We start from the raw sequence: 7919 nt of genomic DNA, 5'->3' as shown, positions 1-7919 counted from the left end.
CACATATATACACCATACACATAGACACAAACAGCATACACAGACACACCTACACACAGACACACCACAAAGAAACACAGACACATGCATACATATATACACCACATACAAACACACGACACACACCATACACACACACACATACACACACCATGCACACATACCACACAGTCATACCACACTGACGCACGCCGCACACACACTCACCCCATCCACACAGACACAAGCACCATATACAGACACAGACACCATATGCACAGATGCATACACACTCACACTATATACACAGACACATACATACACATGCCACACACACAGACACAAACACCACACAAACACAGACACTCCATACCCAGATACAACACACTGACACCATTACACACATGCATACACAGACACACACACATACCATGCACACATACCACACACAGTCATACCACACAGACACACGCCACACACACACTCACACCATCCTCACAGACACAACACACTGACACCATACACACACATGCGTACACAGACACACACACACCATACACACTGTACACACACACCACGCATACATACCACATGCAGTCATACCACACAGACGCACGCCACACACACACTCACACCATCCACACAGACACAAGCACCTCACACAGACACAGACACTCCATACACACAGATACAACACACTGACACCATGCACACACACGCATACACAGACACACACACACCGTACACACTGTACACACACACCATGCATACATACCACATGCAGTCATACCACACAGACACACGCCACACACACACTCACACCATCCACACAGACACAAGCACCACACACAGACACAGACACTCCATACACACAGATACAACACACTGACACCACACACACACACACACACACACACACACACACACACAGACACACACACACCATATACACTGCACACACAGACACACAGAGACACATTCTTTCTGTGGTCATTCTGACTCTGATCGGGAGGTGAGGGGGTGGGAAGGACCAAGGTAGCAGCAGGGGCTTGAGGAAGAGGAGGCAGTGAGCGACGATGTAGCTTTTATCATCTAGAATCATCTATCGATCTGAGCTGGGCCACATGTGATGTCACCAGGCATCTGGGAGCCAGGCATTCTCAAGACCCTTCAGACCAGACTCTCCGGGCCCCGGGCCCACTCCAGCACCACCCATAGAGGGAGACTCCCAGAGCTGCCGGTCACCAGCTCCTACCAGGGCTCCCAAAACCCTCAGCTGTGACCTCGGATGCCCCTTTGTACCTCCAGCCCACACACACCTGGACCCCGCCCTGCCCAGGGTGCCTCTGAGCACCACTAGAATGGGGTGGAGTCTTCCAGGGCAGAACACGAACCCAGGGGACCAAGAGCCCCCGTCACCTCAGCTTCCTTCCCAGGTCCCAGGCCCTTCCAGAGCACACTGTACACAGGCCCCACACCCAGCCCTTCCCATATCCACAGGCAGTTCCTCATTCCCCAGCAAGGACACCGAGTTCTGGTCTTGGAGACCCTTCCTGGTTCTCCAAGTCTCTATCGATCAAGCCCCCTCATTCAGTGGTTGGAGGAGTTCCCAGGCAGGCCCTCCCCATTGTCACCACATCATCATTGTTCGTGTAGGACTCTGGAGCCTCCACGCCCCTTCCTCAGACACAATCTCATTTGACAGCCACAACTTCCTCTTCAGTTCCATTACACAGATGAAGAAACTGAGGCACAACCATGGGCTCAAGGTCACATGGCGAGCAAGTGGCAGAATCAGGGTAGGGACCCAGGGCTGTCTAAGTGTCCCTGCCACCTCTAGGACGGTCTACCCTTGGCCTCTGCTGGGCGGTGAAGCTGGGCTTAAATGTGGGCGAGGGGAGAGAGGGAAAACCAGGCCACAGAGATCTGGCTCTCAGGAATGCGGCTGAGATTCCTTCGAGTGAATACACGTCATCCCACAGGGCTGACCTCATCAGTATCATTAGATCCTGCAGCGTCCACCCAGCCTGCCGGGGCCCTGGACGTGAGGAAATCTGTATCCTGTTCCCGGCCACAGCAGGTGGAAATAGTGTGAACTAACGAAATATCACCAGCGAAGCTAACAGCTGAATGCTGTCTCCTGGCAGGCGGCAGTTAAGAGACTGCTGACCCACACACACTGGCCTCCTTCCCTCCACCAGCTGGGAGGCCAGGGCGGGCTTTGGGGAGAGTGCTGGACACGGGTGAAGGCAGACAGACCGGGCTCTGGCCCCGGGGAGCTGTGTGGCCTTGGGAAATTGACTTGACTTCTCTGAACTTCAGGTTAGCTCCTCTATAAAAAGGCTTCGTCTGTAAAAAGAAGATAATGGGATCCACTTTGGGAACATAGACATTACTAGAACTATATGGACGTGACAAAGGGGACATCCGTGTGGGACTGTGGCATCCACCCAGGTGCCTCATCCCTGTTCAGAGTAAGAGAGCTGAAGCTAGAGGAAAATTCCGCCAGGCATGGCTGCTGCCTCTAAGCAGAGGTCCGAGGGGTGGGAATCCTGAGGTCTTGCGAGAGGCAGGATGGGGCTGAGGGTCTCAAGTCCAGGAAGGGAACTCTGGGCCCCAGAGGGAATCATTCTCTAGAAGACTGAGGCAGACAGTCACCAAAGCCACCAAGGCCTTAAGGACGTGAGCCTCCCCGGTGTCAGGCACACTCGGGAAGCTTCCAGAGATCGCTCACGACTGCTTCATGGGATGTGACTGCTCAGAGCCCCTCTCTGTCCAGAGACAGCTCCCTCCGCGTGCAAGTCCAATGGTGTTGACATTCTACACTCTCCCAGCGTGAAGGATGCTGTGTGACTCAGGCCTGGGCTCCCCTTGTCATCCACAGTTATTGAATTGGGCTGATGTGGGGCCACACAGAGCCAGTCCCAGCCGGGAGACTCAACTCTGGGACTTTTGTTCAAGCTCTTGGGCAGCAGATTCCCGTTCCCTACAGGACTTGGACCTGAAGGTGTACAGCACTGCAGGGACAACTGTCTTGTAACCCTCAGGGGACAGCCGGTTTGAGAAGGTAGCCAGTGTAGCACAAGGGATTGCTGAGAAGGAAGAGAAACAATGTCTTTATGACAGCGTTCGGGTTCTGGATCAAGCCAGGCCTGAAGCTTCTTGGACTTCTCATTTGTGGGAGTCAACGAATCCCCCCAGTCTTTTTTATTTTTATTTTTGAAAGCAGGATTTACTGAGAGGACAGAAAAGCGCCCACAGTGGAAGGGGACCCGAAGGGGTCGCCCCCCACCAGTCCTAAGCCAGCCTAAGTCAGACTTTCTCCTCACTTAAAGGCAAAAAGAAAAAGACCTAACTGATAACCCCCCTGTCTGGCATCAAGACCCTTGCAACATTTACCAAATTAAGAAAGCAAAGGCTGCTTAAATGAGCACAGATTCAAAGTAAAAGGAACTAGCTAATCTGTCAAGATATTCTACACAGGCTTTAGGACACCCTTATCCTGCTTCACGAATTGTAGAGAAATGACGCTTCAGAATCAGAAAGATCTGGGTTTAAATCCAGCTCTCCCATTTGCTTAGTAGCTGTGTGGCTGTAAGTAAGTTACTAAACCTCTCTGAGATTCTATTTCTTCAAACCTTTCAGGGTTGCAATAAGGACGAAATGAGGTCACGTATATGAAGCACTAGATATACAGTAGGTGCTCAATAAATGTACCCCCACAATGTGGTTCAGCCCATTTAGATTTGTTTAATTTAGAGGTACAGGGAGAAGGCTCATGGGGGCAATAAGGAAGGCCATCCTGGCTCCTGAGAGCTCACTCAGGGTGGATGCTGCCCCACTCTTTCATCATTCTTTTCTTTTCTTTCTTTCTTTCTTTCTTTTTTTTTTTTTTTGAGTTAGAGTCTCACTCTGTCACCCAGGCTGGAGTGCAGTGGCCACTCCTGGCCACCACAGCCTCAACCTGCTGGGCTCCAGCGATCCTTCCGCCTCAGCCTTCTAAGTAGCTGGAATTACAGGCATGCGCTACCATGCCTGGCTGATATTTTGATTTATTGTAGAGATGAGGTCTCTCCAAGTTGCCTAGGCTGGTCTCAAACCCATGGGCTCAGGCAATCCTCTCACCTCCACCTCCCAAAGTGCTGGGACTACAGACATGAGCCACTGCACCTGGTTGTTCCATCATTCTTATCCAAGAAGCAAGACAGTATGGTAGAAAGATACAAATGCTTTGGAGTAAAGAAACCTGGGCTGAAATCCTACCTCTGCTCTGTGACCTTAGGCAAGTTGCTCAACCTCTCTGATCCTTGTTCTTTTATCAGTAAAATGCGGGATGTGTTGCCTACCTCTTAAGAAGATATAAGGATGAAAGTGTGATGCTGTGTACACTGTACCCAGCATGATGGTCAACAGAAAAAGGGTGGTTATTTTTCCAGCCATAGCCAGGGATCTTCCTCAAGCATTGAGCCTTGAAACTTAGCTTCAACTCCTCAATCTCTCTGATGACCACCAAAAGCCGCATGTCTAGGCTTGACCTCATTCCACAGTTCAGACCTCCTGGGCGTCTCCACCAGGGTGTCTTCCAAGCCCGGCATGAGCTCTTGGCTCCTCCACCACCCTCTGTGGGGTTTCGGTGAACCACCTTGGCCTTGGTTTCGTGTATAACATGATGTTGGGTGTGGCAGGTGGTCGCTAATCACCATGGAGGCTGTCCCAGCCCTATCATCCTAGGATTCCCAGCGTCAGCGTGTCATCTCCCATGTCACCCACATCATCAGCACTGCTTTGCTCCACTGGACCCAGCTGGAAAACTGAGAGTCGGCTTGAATTTGCCCCATGTGTTTGTGCCACAGCCCCAAGTCTGGAAGTTTCTCTCAGAGATGCTTCCCTTTCTGTGTACCACTCCCTGTTGCCCCCACCATGATCCTTGCCCAGAGCCAAGCACCAGTCCCGGCAGGCCCCTCACAGTCTGGATCTTTCCATCCGTGGAGCCTCCTTCCCCTACAGCCTTTGCGTGGGGTCTGTGCCTCCTCACATCACTGTCAAGAGCTGGACTCCACTGCCCTGGAGGTTCTTTCTAAGGTTAGGGATAAGAAGAGGAATGTCTCTCATGGTGTTCAGATCACACCAACGATAAGATTTGTTGAATTCATGTGTTTTCAAAACACACCCTTAGGTGGTCAGCTCCAGTCGAAGACAATGTCAAAGATCCCGTTGCAAATCATGAAAGCCTTGGACCTCTGCTCCACCAAAGCACACATGCATGTGACACTTTGCGCATGATTTCAAGGGGTCCACGTCCCCCTCTCCCAAGGCCCAAACTATAAAGTACAGTTTACCCCTGATTGAGCTCATTTTACAGATGGGAAGACTGAGACACAGAGAGGAGGGGACTTGTCTGACAGCAAGCAGACATCTCTCTCTGCCAGGCACTGGGTCATCGCATCCAAGTGCCAAGTCCACTCCCAGCCCAGGTCCGTAGCTCTGGGCAGCAGGTCACTTGACATTGAACTCCTTTGTGCTGTTTCCTCATCAGTGCAAGATGGAGGAGGGAGAGGGAAGTGGGGTACCCCCTCATGGCAAGGTAGCAGTGAGAAGTTCACGCAAGCGCAGGAAACTAGTCCAGGCCTGTGCACAGAAGACAATTCTTGCTCTGTGCTTTTCCTGGCCTTTTCTCTTCCTTCCCCTGCAGGATTTGGAGGAAGGAAAAGCTGCTGCCATCTAGAGTGGTCACGGAAGGCTTCGTGGAAGAGGCGAGCCCTGTCAGGGCCTCAATTTTGGGTGGCGGAGAGAGGCAGGGGCCAAGGGTTATTAATAGGCCTGGCCCGATGGGCCCAGGGAGGGTGAATGTGATACAGACACCCAGCACCACGGTTGGGGAGTACCTGACACCGGAAGGGGAGGGGGCCGGGGGCTGCGGGGAGCGCCACCTCCCAAAATAGCCAGCACAGCCGCCTATATAGGTGGCCATCCCACCGCAGGACTCACTTCCCCACAGGACCTCCCACCAGCCCAGCCGTCAGTGCAGGCTCCCACCCAGAGGTGAGTGGCAGCTACTGAGGTTGCAGGTGGCAGGAGCGATGCGGTGGGACCAGGCCAGCTAGGAGGAACGGCCACATTCCCCTTGCCCCAGTGGCCCAGGGGTGGGGTGGGTGCTGAGAGCCGGATGGCTGCAGAGTCCAGGGCTGAGACTGGCATTCTCCACCCAGCCTCCCGGTGTGGCCTGGGGCAGAGTTCTTCCCTGGCTGGGCCTCTGACTCTCCACCTGTAGAGGAAGAGGGTGGAGCCAGACATCTGTGGACTCTGCTGGCACCATCAGAGGGGACCCAGACGGCAGAGGAGGCAGGAGGAGGATGACGGAGGGCTGATGGGCCTACCTGATGGATGACGTTGTCTGATGCTCTGGCCCTGGGGCCACTCAGCCCAGAGAGAGTGTCAGGTGGTTGGGAGAGCTCAGCACCCGGGGAACAGGGAGAGGGGAGAGGGAAGAGAAGTGAGCCCCTGCAGAGGCTCCAGCCCTTGCCACATGGTCAGTGTTGGGGACCCCTGGGAGCCATTGGGTGACTCAGACAAGTGGGGCTTGTTAGAGCGGGGTCCTGGCCCCAGGGAAGATCGCCAGGAGGGTCACCAGGAGGGTCACTGAGCTCCAAGTCAGTAGACCCGGGGGTGGGCCCTGCTCTGTCACTGCCGTGCTGTGTGTCGTTAGGCCACTTGTGGGCTCTCTCCAACCTCAGTTTCCCCACCAGTACAGCATAAGGGTCCTTCAACTGGAGTAATAGATTCTCCAGCTTGCCCCCTGGAATGAGCTGAGCCTGAGAGTCCGAATGAAGGCCTGGGAGCCCAGCATGTCCGAGTTAGCACCCAGCTGGGGACAAGGGACAGAGGTGGTGGCAGGCAGCTGAGGGGTCCCGGGAAGGCCTCGAGCCGAGAGCTATGGGGTCAGGAGCTGCCGCCTCGGCGCCCCAGAAGCCAGCTGGCAGCCACTGCTGAAGGAGCTGACTCACAGGGATGGGACAGCTGGAGCCAGCAGCAGCGTCCTAAGGTTTCCAGGAAGGGCAACCAGCCAGGGCCGAGCTAGGAGACAGTGTTGACAGTGACTGGCAGGGAACTTGAGTGCTGGGCAGCTGCCCTCCCCAGTCCCCACCACAAGGCCCGCCACAGCCCCAGCCCCTGCCCACCTGCCCTAACCAAGTCCCGCGACAAGACACCACTGATACCGACACAACAGACGGAGACAGAAACCCAGAGAAGGTCACAGTCCAAGGTCACACAGGGACTTCGTGCAGCCCAAGATCTAGAATCCAAGCCTCCGGACTCCCTGCCCAGTGCTCACACACTGCACAGGCAGCCAACTGCAGACTAGGGGAACCGTGGGAAAGAATGCCCCATTGCCCAGGGGTGAAGTTCAGACCAACATGTCTGCTTAGCTGTCTGGAAAGTGTGGTCTGAGGTGCCACCCTCTCCCCCACACACTTGAGGCCTCCTGGGAGGATGCTGGAGATTCCAAGTAGCCTCTCCCTCCCCACAAGGTTGATGGGAGCGGGAAGAGTCTGAACCAGGACATCAGGGACCAAGAGACCAGGAAAGCAAGTAGTTAGCAGATCTGTAAGAAAGGTCCTGTGAAAAGTCAAGGTAGCAGGGAAAAAAAGAAAACAAACAAGTGAGGTTTCGGAATGTACATCCCTGGCCGGATAAGGCAGGGGGCACCGGCAGAAGGCCCCAGCAGCTCGTGCCTGGCCCTGGCCCTAACCCGCCACACCCTCCCGGTCCGGTGGATCAGGTTTCGCGACCTCAGCGCTCAGATTTTGCAGCATAAATTTGCATCCAGGACAGACAGGAGCAGAGGCTGAGGTAGGGAGTGGAGAGAGCGTCGGGGCAGGCCCGCAGAGGGGCGCCCGGGCTGGAGGCCGGCCCTGAGGGCTCGGGACCTTGTCCCCAGG

This window comes from Carlito syrichta, unplaced genomic scaffold (genome assembly GCF_000164805.1).
Source record: "Carlito syrichta isolate Samal-C Ts95f unplaced genomic scaffold, Tarsius_syrichta-2.0.1 Scaffold302307, whole genome shotgun sequence".
Lineage (NCBI taxonomy): Eukaryota > Metazoa > Chordata > Mammalia > Primates > Tarsiidae > Carlito > Carlito syrichta.
The sequence above is the reverse complement of the archived record's forward strand: the minus strand, read 5'-3'. Positions refer to the sequence as shown.